Source organism: Artemia sp. Qi Xiang Cuo, chromosome 5 (genome assembly GCF_049724085.1).
Source record: "Artemia sp. Qi Xiang Cuo chromosome 5, ASM4972408v1, whole genome shotgun sequence".
NCBI lineage: Eukaryota > Metazoa > Arthropoda > Branchiopoda > Anostraca > Artemiidae > Artemia > Artemia sp. Qi Xiang Cuo.
The window spans coordinates 67,936,877-67,950,762 of NC_142798.1; positions in this window are offsets into that span (position 1 = coordinate 67,936,877).

Genomic DNA, 13,886 nt, shown 5'->3' on the forward strand with positions numbered 1-13,886 from the left:
CAACAACAGCAACAACAACACCTTTGGAAATTTAGGTCATTGACCCCATTAACCACGTGTTCGCCCTAGGGAGGCTATGCCCATATTTGGTGTTAAAAAAGCTGTAGGTGGCAGCAGGGGTGCCCGTCACGAGTCGGACCCCCTTTCTACTTAGGCCTAGTATTTGATATTGGGAAGCATACAGATACTTTTCGGGGGGGGGGGATTTTCTTCCAGAGGTGTTACATGGGAGCAAAGCCATATCCAGGGGGTTAAGAGGTTTGAACTCCCTGGAATGTTTTTTCGACTCGTAAAAACCTAACACAAATGAAAATACACAAATTTTTTTATGCGTTTTTTGAATTTTTTTGTGACCCCCCCCCCAAAAAAAAATAGTTTTTGACCCCACCCCCGAAATTTTTGTCGATACGGCACTGCTTGAGAGGATCTTTCCATGGAGGAATTTTTTGTGGGGCAAGGGATTTTCTATGAAGGAGGGTCTGGATTTCCAGGCGTTATTTAAAAATAATAAGAAATTACATAAAAAACAGTAGTACTCCTGTAACAACAGTTTAAGCACAACAGTTTAAATATCGTATACACAATAAAAACCACGCTATACATAGTACTACCCTACAATACTTTCTTAAATTAACACGTTACAACCAGTTTTTTCGTAACTGGTATCCATTACAGTACATGAAAGAGTGCGTTTGATACAGGATAATCAAAAAAGATTTTTTTTCAACTGAAAGTACGCAGCAACATTAAAACGTAAAAAGAAAAGAAATTATTACGAATATGAGGGAATTGCCCTCCTCGATATCTCACTCTTTACGCTAAAGTTTTGTGACCCTTTAAAAAAAGATTAGGTACTGCTCTATTAGCTGTAAGCCACTTGAGAAGTGAATTTTGGTTAATGCTAATACAATAAAGCAAAATAAGATGAAAATATAATAGTTTATAAACAAATTTGCACATTAGGGGGGCTGGAGTGGGGGGAGGGGTGGGTGGGTGGGTGGGGGAGGGGTCGTGGTTTACAGCTAATAGAACAGTACCAAAGATTATTATTTTGAACTTTATAAAGTTTATTAAACGGCCCTGTTTTGTGTTTCATGAGACATTCTTAAATAATTGGAACAGAACGTCAAACTTTAGCGTAAAGACCGAGGTATTGAGGAGGAAGCAACCCCCGTCGTATTCGTAATAATTTTTATTTGTTTTAAGTTTTGATCTTGCTTCTTACTTTCAATTGAAAAATCTTGTTTTTTTATTTAATATACATATAAAGGAATTAGGACTTTTTTATTTAATATACATATAAAGGAATTAGGACTTTATGGTAATTCCAAATTACTCCTTGTTTCTGCTTCTATATTTCGATTATATGCGTTTTATTTATTACAAGTCTTTTCATGTGCTAGAATTTGTAATATGGTATGATCGAAAAAAAATTACACAAAATTTTATTATTGTAAAATGTACACTTAAACTATTTGTTTTTATCATTATTAGTGAAATACGATGAAAAGTTTGATACTATTTATGTCTAGAATAATTATAAATATTTTGCGAAAAGTAACATTAAAGATCTTTTCATTCCAATTTTATTCTCTCCAACAGTTTTTGTAAGGCTGGCGCACCCTGAATGACGGTTACTCTGATTTCGAGTTTCAGCTTGCAACAATTTCATCCAACTAAATTTGTTTGGTTGAACACGAACAAGTTTGCGAATTTTGATGAAGAATTCATAAAGATTGGTTATTTCACTATGTCTGCGTCCCAGGCAGCGGTGTTACTGGTGTTTGGTGTTCAAGATTTTTTTCTATCTGACTGGTATGCTAAATCCTGGGTAGTTTTGTTTAGTGTATGTTCTGTATTTGTCGGGTAAACTTCGAAAGGTTAGATTTTCGTTCTTTTTTTTTTCTTTTTTGTTTAGCACTAAGGACGACTTGGTGGAAGCCCTTGTCGAAATATTTGCTTGTTTTTCGTCTTCGCGTTTTGCCACTGGCTGACAAAATCCTCGTTTTCTAATCTTTTTTTTTTATTTTATTTTTCATTTATTATTTCCTTTCCTCTCTTAGTTTCATATGTTCAAAAATCCTGAAGTACCATAACTGTCTCAGGTTCATAAAAAACAAGCTGTGAACAGGGACGGATCCAGTTTTTTTTTTTTTTTTTAGCGGGGGGCGCATAATAGGTTGCTCCGATAAACTTGCGAAAAAATACCAGTCATTTTACACCTAAAGACATAGTTATTAGATTTTTGGACTATGCTCAAAAAATGACCATCTTAAAATTTAGATTCGGTGACTTTGGGAAAAAATGAGCGCGGGAGGCAGCCTAGTTTCCCTTCAATTTTTTTTGGTCACTTAAAAAGGGCTCTAGGACTTTTGATTTCCGTTTGAATGAGCTCTCTCGCGATATTTTAGGACCACTGGTCGATACAATCACCCCTGGGAAGAAAAAAAAATAAACAAACACGAATCCTTGATCTTCCTTCTGGCAGAAAAAAAAACCCACAAAATTCCACATTTTTGTATATAGGAGCTTTCAAAATCTACAGTAGAGTTATCTGATACGCTGAATCTGATTATGTTATTTTCATTAAGACTCTATTACTTTAAGAGGGTGTTTCCCCTTTTTTCGATAATCAGGCAAATTTTATCAGGCTCGTAGTTTCTGATGGGTAACACTAAACTTGATGAAATTTATATATTTGAAATCAGCATAAAAATAAAATCCGATTTGTGTGTGCTCCCTTTTAATTAGATTTCTTGGATCTTATTGAATGCCACGGCGAATATATTATCTATTATTTCAACTATTACGCAAGGGTTCTGACACGCCACAGCCATTTCGTTTTTTCCAGATTTCTACTTCTGTTGATGAATAACGAGGAAGACCAGCGTTCAGCCAGCGATTTGCGAAGTTTTTAATTCATGAGTAGGCCCGAATCTTTTGTAAATTCAAGCTGGGATTTGAGAAAGACTTATGAAAACATTAATGTTTGCGGTCAACATTGATCACTCCGGCGGCTCGCCGCCGACAACTCACCAACGGCGGCGCGAAAAAATCATCGGAGGTGTGCCGGTGGCGCGCTGCCGCGGCTATTTTTGGTCCCGCTGCCGCCGGTCCTCCCTTATCGGCGTGGGGCCGAGGTTTATTTTCTATCACTAGTCAAAGCAAACTAACCGGTGTCCTCAAGAATTATATTAATAACGAACTTTTCTTTGTCTTTGAGATGGTCAGCTGACACCAAAGCTCCCAATTTAATAATTCACAAATGACCTTCACAATTTTGCTAATAAAGTATTCCATTTTCATCATATTTTATTGTCACCAAACTTCACTTCTCAAATGTGTTTTGTATAATAGAAAAGTACCAATTACTTCCTAAAACAATTTTTCAGACATCTTGGAAACAAATTTAGGCTTGTGTTTTTTACAAATGTTCCAAAACCCCTTTTCCCTTGACTCCCCAGATGTGGGCCCCTTCCCCCTCCCCCCTCTCCAAATAAAATTCTGGAGGTAGATCCCTGACCAGGAGGTGGGTGTTAAGTGAAGCAATACATTTTTAGAAATGAGTTAAAAAGTAGGCTATTTGTGATAGTTTAAATTAGCCTAGTCCTAGGCTAGTTTTTATTATTTTTGGAAACACTTTTCTAAAAAACAAAAGGTGTCCTCTTTTCCATGTAATTGCTCAAAATAAAATTAAAGAAAGTGACCCGCCTAGAGTGTTTGGACAGGGCACAAAGAACCATCAATTGGTATGTTCACCTCTTCCAAGCTGAGCAAAGGGACAACTCCAAATCTACCCCATAAGTTTTTGATTTAAAGCAATAGGTTCGCCATACCCTTTGAATTCACCATGATTTTGTGTGGTTACTTATTATCTGCAGCAGTGTTTCTACTCGGTATGGTGCAGAAAGAAGTAGGCGATGCCAAAAAATAAGTAGATTGGAAGTGTAAACGGTTTCAAATATAAGTAAAAAATTAGTAGTTTATACATAAATTGTTTGAGGAATTTGGATAAGACATTAGACTCTTTGAGGCTCACATAAGGCTTTTCTCTGATAAACGACTTTAATTGTAAAACCGGCAAAAGAATAGAAAGGGATAATATAAGATAAAATAATTTACTAGCTAAGCCAAATGTGATCGGACCAAAAAAACACTTCAAACGCTTCCGGCTGTAAAGGCGGAATTCACTCTAAAACGCTGCTTAAAATTTCAAATCTAAAGGGGAAATATTCATCTGCCTTAGCATTCTGAAGCTGTCGCTTTGGCTTTAACCCGCTTCAAACGCTTTTTAATTAAATCGTCAACGACCATGTGGGTGTGGCCGCCTGATTGTTTTAGTCCGCACTTCGTTTGAAGAGTGGTGCAAAGGGTGACACTGGCTAGCCGATTGCGCTTTTCTGTTTTGATCGATTTTAAGAGACTGAAGAGTCTTTCCAATACGACATTTGAAAATAACAAACAGAAGAACAATTTTACCTCTTTCAAAACATTTTCGAACTTCTTACGCCCAGTAGGCGTTTTTACACTTGCGACATATTTCCAGAACAAATTTGGGTCAACACTTTCACAGTCCATGTCAGCTGGGGGGCAAAGTAAAGCCAATTCTTGCCACTCTCTTTTAATGCTTGCTTTGTTCCGTGAAGGAAGTCCAAAAGGATTTGAAAAAAGGTAGCAGGGTTTTAGCTTGTCCTGAAAGAGCGAAAGACGGATTCACAAGCTCAACAAACTTGTAAATTTCACCCTCAAACGGGAATCTTTTCTGAATTTGTTTTATTAGTTCTTTGTAGAATTCTCTGGACATACTCTTGACTTTTCGCTGGGGATTTCTGTGAATTGGGGATCAGACATCAAATCCAAAAGGCGGCTTTCGGCGTTCAAATTAAGATACACCTGGTCAAGCTTAAGGTAATTGTCTTCGCTGACCACGTCTACATCCTTGATGTTTTTGTGGTTCCGAAGGTAGGAAGCAGTAAGGAAACTCATGCAGAATGTCTTCACCAACAGATATTACTTCTTTTTCCAACTTTAAAAAAATGGGTGCTTCAGTTTGGAAAAGTGTATTGAATTCGTTGAATATTACAAGAGAATATTCTACAAACTGCATCCGTACCCTCTGATAGGGATTCCTTAGCGTTGATAAAACCTGGTCGTTACCATATGACAGGTTTTCGACTGCTAATTCCGTCCAGTAAAGTGTCAAGGCGTCCCAATGCTCCAACAAGCCTCTTACAGTTTGTTGAAAAGAGAGCCATCGTGTAGGAGCGAGAGGAACAAACTTTTTTTCGGTTAACCTGGGTGAATACTTGAAATTGTTTGCATGCATGTATTCGCTTGGCATTGTGGCTAAAATGGGAAGTTACGTTTCGACAAAGATCCTCAAGTTCTTTAGGTAGCTTTTTGCACGCATATTGAGCACACAAATGTGAAAGATGACAAGAGCACTTCACTATCACGCCCCAAGGACGCTTGGCTGTGATGAGAATTGACAAACTGTGGCAACAGTCCATCATAGACTCAGATGTGCCGGCACGAAAGCCGACCTAGTTCCGTAATTCAACGCCTTCCTTATCCAGTGCTTCCAAACATTGGCTTAGTTTGTCAAATGCCCCATCTACAGTACTGTCTGCACAAGAAAATATATCGAGCATATCAACTTTTGTCTCTAAGCCACAATCAGTAAAAAGGACGCAAATCACCAGCTGTTTCTCAGCAGACACGCCTACGGTTTCATCCACGGTTATAAAAAAGAAATGCTGTTCCAACATCTCCACTGGGTCTTTCCTGAAGTGTAGCCCAAGTGCCTGACGCACCACGTTTGCCACTTTCTGTTTGGTCAGAGCAAGCCTTCTCAATAAGTCTGGCCCTGGTAGTGAATTCGTTAACTTCATGAGGTTGTCGCATAGGCTGTAAGGAAAATCATGCTCTGCTAGGAAGCATCCACTTTTACTTTCAATCTCAAACAAACAATTTTCAACCGATTTGTCCTGGAAGTGAGATCTTACAGATAACATAGTTTGTGTTGAGATCCAAACTTTCTCACTAGCAAGGTGCGCTGACGATGTGGCATGCTTCAGCGAGGCTGCCCTACCCTGAGAGCATCTTAAGTCTTTCGTACAGCAAATACAGTGAGCCATATCTGAAGCCAACATACCAGCAGTATTTCTAGCTTGTCTAATCCAACTGCTGAATTCTGTACTACTCTCCCACTGCTTTCGGTACTTCTGATCATATTTCTTGCTGTTTGCCTTTGAGCTGACCAAAAAAAGAACGCTAAATCTAACCGAAGAGTTACATTTTCAAAAGGTTTGAGCATATGTTTATTGTCATACATTGATTATCTGTCAATCATTTTTTTTACACAAAGAATTGTATTTTATTTAAACTCACTCTAGTATTTATTTAGAATTTACCTAAGAATTTACCCAAATTTCAATAAAATTACGAAATCTTCAAAGCCCTCTTTACAAGGTCAGCAGAGATATGCTAATTTTTATAAGAGTCATGTACAAATTCGATGAACTTAAGGAATTTTAAATTTAAAAAACCGATAATCTTGAGTTAGAATCAGGTGAAGAGCATTATATCATAAAACATCTGGAAAAAGTATCTCGACGAGGGGTTATCCTATTAGTATCTTGGTGTAAAATGAGTGCCCGATGATGGTCAGTGACGGGTCGGGGTTTACAGCTGGTGATACATTAAAATCTGTGATGCAGCAATTTTTTCATGAAATTCTGCCAGCACCGGCGAGTGCCAGCCGATGCCAGGGAGTAGGAGACGCCTCGTCTCCTGATTTGCATTCGACTAACGTCCAAGAACATAACATCTTTCTTTTGTTTTAAGCTATCGGTGTTGGGGAAAACTTATATTTTTTTCAGGTCTTGAAAAACAGTTAATCAGTCCTTGACGTGGCTGTACCCAGAAATTTCGTTTGAGGGTGGGTGGGGGTACTAAAAAAACTTCCTTTCATGAGTATTCTCTAAAGGCTTAGAGTAAGAATATTGGGAGATTTTTCAAAAAGGCTTAAAAGTTAGAGACAAATTTAGGGGGGTTTGGACCTGCTAACTCACCCGCCCCCTAAATATGGCCCTGGTCCTGTATATGAACTAAAAAAAATTGTAGAGTCTATAGGAGTTAAAGTGTGTTCAGACACGCTACTAAATGAAATTAATTACAAAAAAAAATTTTTCTGAACGAAGTAAAGAGCGAAGCTGAAACTTAAACCGAACAAAATGATAACTTCACAGCCTACTCCCAATGGCTAGTTCTCAACTGATTTCTCATTGTGATAGAAAAGAGCAGAAAATATATACAAAAACATCTTATCTCTGGATGTTCACTTTTAGCGGCCCATGATTGAGTAGATGTGCAGTTTTTTTGAAGTGCACATTTACAAGTTTATCAGTTATCCTTAACAAAGCTGTTTTTTTTTAACACAAAACATGCAATTAAATAATTAACCATGCCTCATTTAGACAATTTACCCTTTTTCTGTTGAAACCACAGTAAAAAAAGCAAACTTTTATTTATTTATTGCTTATTGTATTCTTTTCTGTACTTTTTCTAGAAAAACAATCCACTTTATCCAATCCACTTTACACAATCCTTTTACACAATCCACAATCCCATATAATGCGAAAGAATCAAGATCTTTGAGTTATTAGTATCAAGAAAAAACATAAGAACAGAAAATAAATCAATAAAGGTTGGTCAGCTTTGACTACCACTTCCTGGCGCTCCAGACCAAGCAACGATGCAAACAGAACCAATGCTCTCAAGTTCCATCCGTTGATTTTGATTTGAAGTTATCAAGTATTTTGCAGTAGGTTGCATAGGTTGCATCAAGACATGGCTAATTGTAGACAGAGAAAAGCCAAGACAGATAGTCCAAGTAATTGAGAGGCAAATGTTTAAATGGCTGGGGCATGGGTAAATGGCAGGAGTATGCATGACTCTCTTATTGGACACATACTTGTTTGTTTGTTTTTGGAAAGTCATGCCTGCCTAGAGTCTCAGGCATGCTAACCAAGAATTTAAAATTGACATAAACCGTTAGATTGCCTGTAATGAGAGGCAAACAAGGCACGCCCGCCTATGGTCTTAAGAAGGTTGGCCAAGAATTTAGAATTGACATAGGACCGTAAATTTGCTAGAAATAACAGGCAAACAATCGTTTAAAGCCATCTTTATCTTTCAAATAGTACCTTTTCGTTGCCTAAGCTTAGCCCCACACTCTGAAAAAAATTTGAATTTTTCACAATTTCTTCAGAAATGCTATAACAAGAATGGAGCCCTTTTCACCCAGAATAAAAACATTTTGGCCATAAAACCCAGTCCAACACGCTATACTGACAATCAGAAATAACCTAAATTATACGAAAGCTCACAAAAACTAGTTTTTTTTTACAACTTTTTGAAACTTGAGGAACACTAAAATCTTAATAAAAACACCATCAGATTCAGTGAATCAGAAAACCTTACTGTAGTGGTTTCAAGCTCTTATCTATAAAACAAGTGGAATTTTTCTTTTTTTTTTTTTTTTTGCCAGAAGAAAGATCACGGATGCGTGTTTATTTGTTTTTTTTTTCCAGGGGTGATTGTATCCACTCGGTGATCCTAGAATATGGTGAGAGGGCCGATTCGAACAGAATTTAAAAGCTCTAGTGCCCTTTTTAAGTGACCAAAAAGATTGGAGCTGGCCACCTCCCCCGCCCACTTTTTTCGACCGATCAAAATTTTGAGAGAACCATTTTGTTCATCATAGTTGAAAGGCCCAATAACAATGCCTTTAGATATAACAGAACCCCCCACAGCCCCAGGTGAAAGGTTTTCAAGCAATAAAATTTGCCCATTTTTTACACATAGTATTTGTTATTGTAAAGTATGTATACATTTTTGGGTGAGGGGGGGGGGGCGAAGTTTTTGCTGGGGGTTTTTCCAAGGGGAAATTTTCTATGGGGAGGGAAGTTTCCAGGGGGTAAAATTTTCATGGGAAATTATAGATTGGGGAAATTTGACAGAATTCCTATAGAAAATTTTAATACCAATATATACATCAAAACAATTGGATTTTTATATCTGATTTCAAATATATAAGTTTCATCAAATTCAGTCTTACCCATCAAAAGTTATGAGCCTGATAAAAATTTGCCTAATTTTCAAAAAGGGGGAAACACCCCCTAAAACTCATAGTATCTTAATAAAAATCACACCATCACATTCAGCATGCTAGGTATCAGAGAACCCTACTGTAGAGGTTTCATGCTAGTGTCAGCAAAAATGTAGAATTTTGTATTTTTTGACAGAAGAAAGATCACGGATGCGTGTGTATTTTTTTTTCCCCAGGGCTGATCGTAACGACCCAATGGTCGAAGAATATCGTGAGAGGCCTCATTCGAAGGAAATGAGTAACTCTAGTGCCGTTTTTAAGTGCCACGCTCATTTTTTCCCCTCGTCACTCAAATTCACTCAATCAAAATTTTGAGATAGCCATTTTATTCAGCATAGTCGAAAAATCAAATAGCTATGTCTTAGAGGATGACTTAATCCCCCACAGTCCCCGGGGGACTGGCTGCAAGTTATGAACTTTGCCCATTGTTTACATGTAGCATTGGTTATTGGGAAGTATACAGACGTTTTCGGGGGGATTTTTTTTTTCGAGGAGATCGGGAAAAGATGGTTATATGAAAGGATCTTTCAATAGAGGAAGTTTTCATGGCGGAAGGGACATTTCTATGAAGGGAGGGCCGGATTTCCCATTATCATTTAAAAAACGATCAGAAATATAATAAAAACAAGTTTTTTCAAATGAAAGTAAGGAGCAACATTAAAACCTAAAACGAACAGAAATTATTACGTATATGAGGGGGTTCACCCCCTAGTCAATACATCGCTCTTTACGCTAAAGTTTTTTAGGTACTTTCAAAGAGCTATTTATTCTAATTAAACGGTCTTTGTGATTCAGAGGTCATTCTTAAAGAATTGGTATAAAACTTGAACTTTAGCGTAAAGAGCAAGGTATTTACTAGGGGCGAACCCTCTCATGCACGTAATAATTTCTGTTCTTTGTAAGTTTTAATGTTACTCCTTACTTTCAGTCGAAAAAAACTTTTTCTATATTTAAAATTTCTGATCGCATTTTAAATAATACCGGGAAACTCGTCTCCCCTCCCCAGAAAAATTCCTCCCATGGAAAGATCCTTTAAATAATTCAATCCCGGGGAATATTTACCACGGACAATTACTCTTAACTTCTGCTCATGTAAAATTAAGTCGGCAAAGACAAGGTAAGATAAAAAAGAATAATAATTTCTTTTAGGAATTCTAGAAAATTTCTAGTTGCAAAATTTTCCTTGTAAAGTTCATCCCCGGAAAATCCTCCCAGCAAAAAATTTGCCCATCCCCCAAACGAAAAATGTGTGCCTACTTCCCAATAAGAAATACTATAACTAAAAAATGGGTCAATTTCATAACTTAAAGACATTTCCTTAAGGGCTATGAGAGGTCATTTTATCTCCAAAGGTATAGTTATTGGACCTTTCAACTATGCTGAATAAAATGGCTATCTCAAAATTTTGATCGAAGGACTTTGGTGGGAAAGGGGCGTGGGAGGGGAGCTAGTTACCCTCAAATCTTTTGTACACTTAAAAAGGACACTAGAACTTTTCGTTTCCGTTGTAATGAGCTTTCTCTCGATATTCTAGGACCGTCGGGTCGATAAAATCACCCTGAAAAAAAAAAGAAGAACGAAAATTAACACACATCAGTAATCTTTGTTCTGGCAAAAAATACAAAATTCCACATTTTTGCAGATGGGTGCTTGAAACCTCTACAGTAGGGTTCTATAATACGCTGAATCTGATGCGGTGATCTTCATTATATTACTTGACTTTTAGAGGGTGTTCTCCCCCCTCGAAAATCAGGAAAACTTTCTCAGGCTCGTAGCTCTTCATGGGTTACAGTAATCTCAATGAATCTTATAAATTTGGAATCAAACAATTCGTGGTAACGAACTGTAAGTAAGCAGCGATGCGGCTCAATAGTAACCGAAACAATAAGTAATAGAGTTTGATAACAATAGATACATAAAGAGAATGGAATTTTGACGCTTATTTAAAATATATAAAATTCATCAGGTTTAACGTTGCCTATCAATATTTACGAGCCTGAGAAAATTTGCCCAATTTTGAAAATGGCGGGAAACATCCCCAGAACATCAAGTGATTTAAAAAAAAAAATCACACCATCAGACGCAGCATATTGGAGAACCCTGTTGTAGAACTTTCAAGCTCCTACATATAAAAATGTGTAATTTTGCATTTTGGCCAGAAGAAGGATCACAGATTTGTGCATATTTTTTTCTTTGTTTTTTTTTCCCAGGGGTGATGGCATCGAACCAGTGATCCTAGAAGATCGGGAGAGGGCTCATTTGATTGGAAGTCAAAAGTTGTAGTGCTCTCTAAGTGACCAAAACTATTGGAGGGCAACTAGCCCCCTCCCACGCTGCTTTTTTTCCAAAAATCACCTGATCCAAATTTTGAAATAGACATTTTATTGAACGTAATCGAAAGATCTATTAACTATGTCATTGAAGATGACTAGACGCTCTACAGTCCCTAGGGGAAGGGCTGCAAGCTATGAACTTTGCATATTGTTTACATATTGTATTGGTTATTGGGAAGTATACATACATTTTTTTTTGGGGGGGGGGGGGAAGGACTGTTATGAGGGAGTATCTTTCCATGGAGGAGTTTTCTGTGGGGGAAGGAAATTTTTCATGGAGAGGCAGCCGGATTTCCTGGCATTATTTCAAAAGATCGGAAATTAAATAAAAAAAAACAAGTGTTTTCAATTGAAAATAACGAGCAAAACTAAAACGTAAAACGAACATAAATTATTACGCATATGATGGGGGATGCCCCCTCCTTAATACCTCACTCTTTACGCTAAATCTTTGTTAAAGCTTTTCTTAGCGTAAAGAGCAAGGTATTAAGGAGAGGGCAACCCCCCTTATATACGCACTAATTTCTCTTCGTTTTAAGTTTTAATTTTGCTCCCTACTTTCAGTTAAAAAAATTGTTTTTTTTTATTCAGCATAAAAAGCCAATTCTTTTGTTATATCTATTGGATACGATATAGTGACCGCATTTTGTAACCTGCGTAACCACACTCAAAAAGTGAAGTTAGGTTAATTAAAATATAACAAAATATGATGAAAATATAATATTTTCGAAACTACAACAGAGAATTATGGTAAGCAGGCCGCCCAAAAAGCATTGTATTAAATACCTAACCTAACCTAACCAATCCTATATATTAAATATTTATTAAATGAATAAAAACATGTTTTTCTAACTGAAAGTAAAGAACGACGTTAAAACTTAAAACGAACAGAAATTATTCCGTATATGAAGGGGGATGTCCCCCCCTCAACGCCTCGCTCTTTACGCTAAAGTTTTTTTTATTGTTTAAAAAAAATAGAGTTGTGAGCAGGTCAAACTTTAGCGTAATGAGCGAGGTGTTGAGGAGGGGACAACCCCTTTCATATACGGAATAATTTCTGTTCGTTTTAAGTTTTAACGTCGTTCCTTACTTTCAGTTAGAAAAACATGTTTTTTTTATTTAATTCTTGAACGTTTTTGAATTGATACACGTTTTTATTTTGGCTCATTGTACATGAATAATTAAAAAAAAATTGCATATTAATTTTACTTTTATTTGGTTAAATGGCTTTCTCGAAACTTGTTTAATTTTATTTACGGACGTTTTTATTAGTACTAAATAGCTTACGAAATAACTTACGTAACGAAGTTCTATATTCATAGATTTTTAATACGTATATTAGGGGGTTCGCCTCCTAGTCAATACCTTGCTCTTTAAGCTAAAATTCAAATTTTTTCCAATTCTTTAAAAATGACCGCTTAATCACAATCAGTTAATCAGTTGAAATCAGTTGAAAGTTTTGATGTTGCTCCTTACTTTCAGTTGAAAAACTTGTTGTTTTTTTATTTAATATCTGATCTATTTCTTTAATAATGCTGGAAAATCCGGCGCCTCTTCATAGCAATGTCCCTTCCCCCATGAAAACTTCCCTCATGGAAAGATCCTCCCACATAACCCCCGACCAAACCCCCCCCCCCCCACTACCAAAATTTTGATCGGGTGACTCTGAGAAACAAAATGAGCGCTGGGGGGGGGGCTAGGTGCCCTCCATTTTTTTTGGTCACTTAAAAAGGTCACTAGAACTTTTGATTTCCGTTCCAATGAGCCCTTCCACGATATTCTAGGACCACTAGGTCGATACGATCACCCCTGGGGGAAAAAACAACAACAAATAAACACGCATCCGTGATCTTTCTTCTGGCAAAAAATGCAAAATTCCACATTTATGTAGATAGGTGCTTGAAACCTCTACAGCAGGGTTGTCTGATGCGCTGAATATGATGGTGTGAGTTTCATTAAGGTTCTATAACCTTTAGGGGGTCTCTCCCCTTTTTTTCTAAATCAGCCAAATTTTCTCAGGCGCGTAACTTTTGATAGGTAAGACTAAACTTGATGAAACTTATATATTTGAAATCACCATTAAAATTCGATTCTTTTGATCTATCTATCGGTATCAAAATTCCGATTTTTAGATTTTCGGTTACCATTGAGCCGGGTCGCTCCTTACTTACAGTTCGTTACCACGAACTGTTTGATTTACTTAAAAAATATCTGCATAGTAGTTTATCTGACTCAGACTAAACTGATTATCTCCGAGTTCACACCAAAAACCGGTTTATCCGGGTTGCAGCGGTAGCTAGTAATCTAGTAAGAGGCGATAACATCCAATACTAAGAAATGTAATAGCCCATAACTCCTCGAAATAGTCAGATAGAAACAAG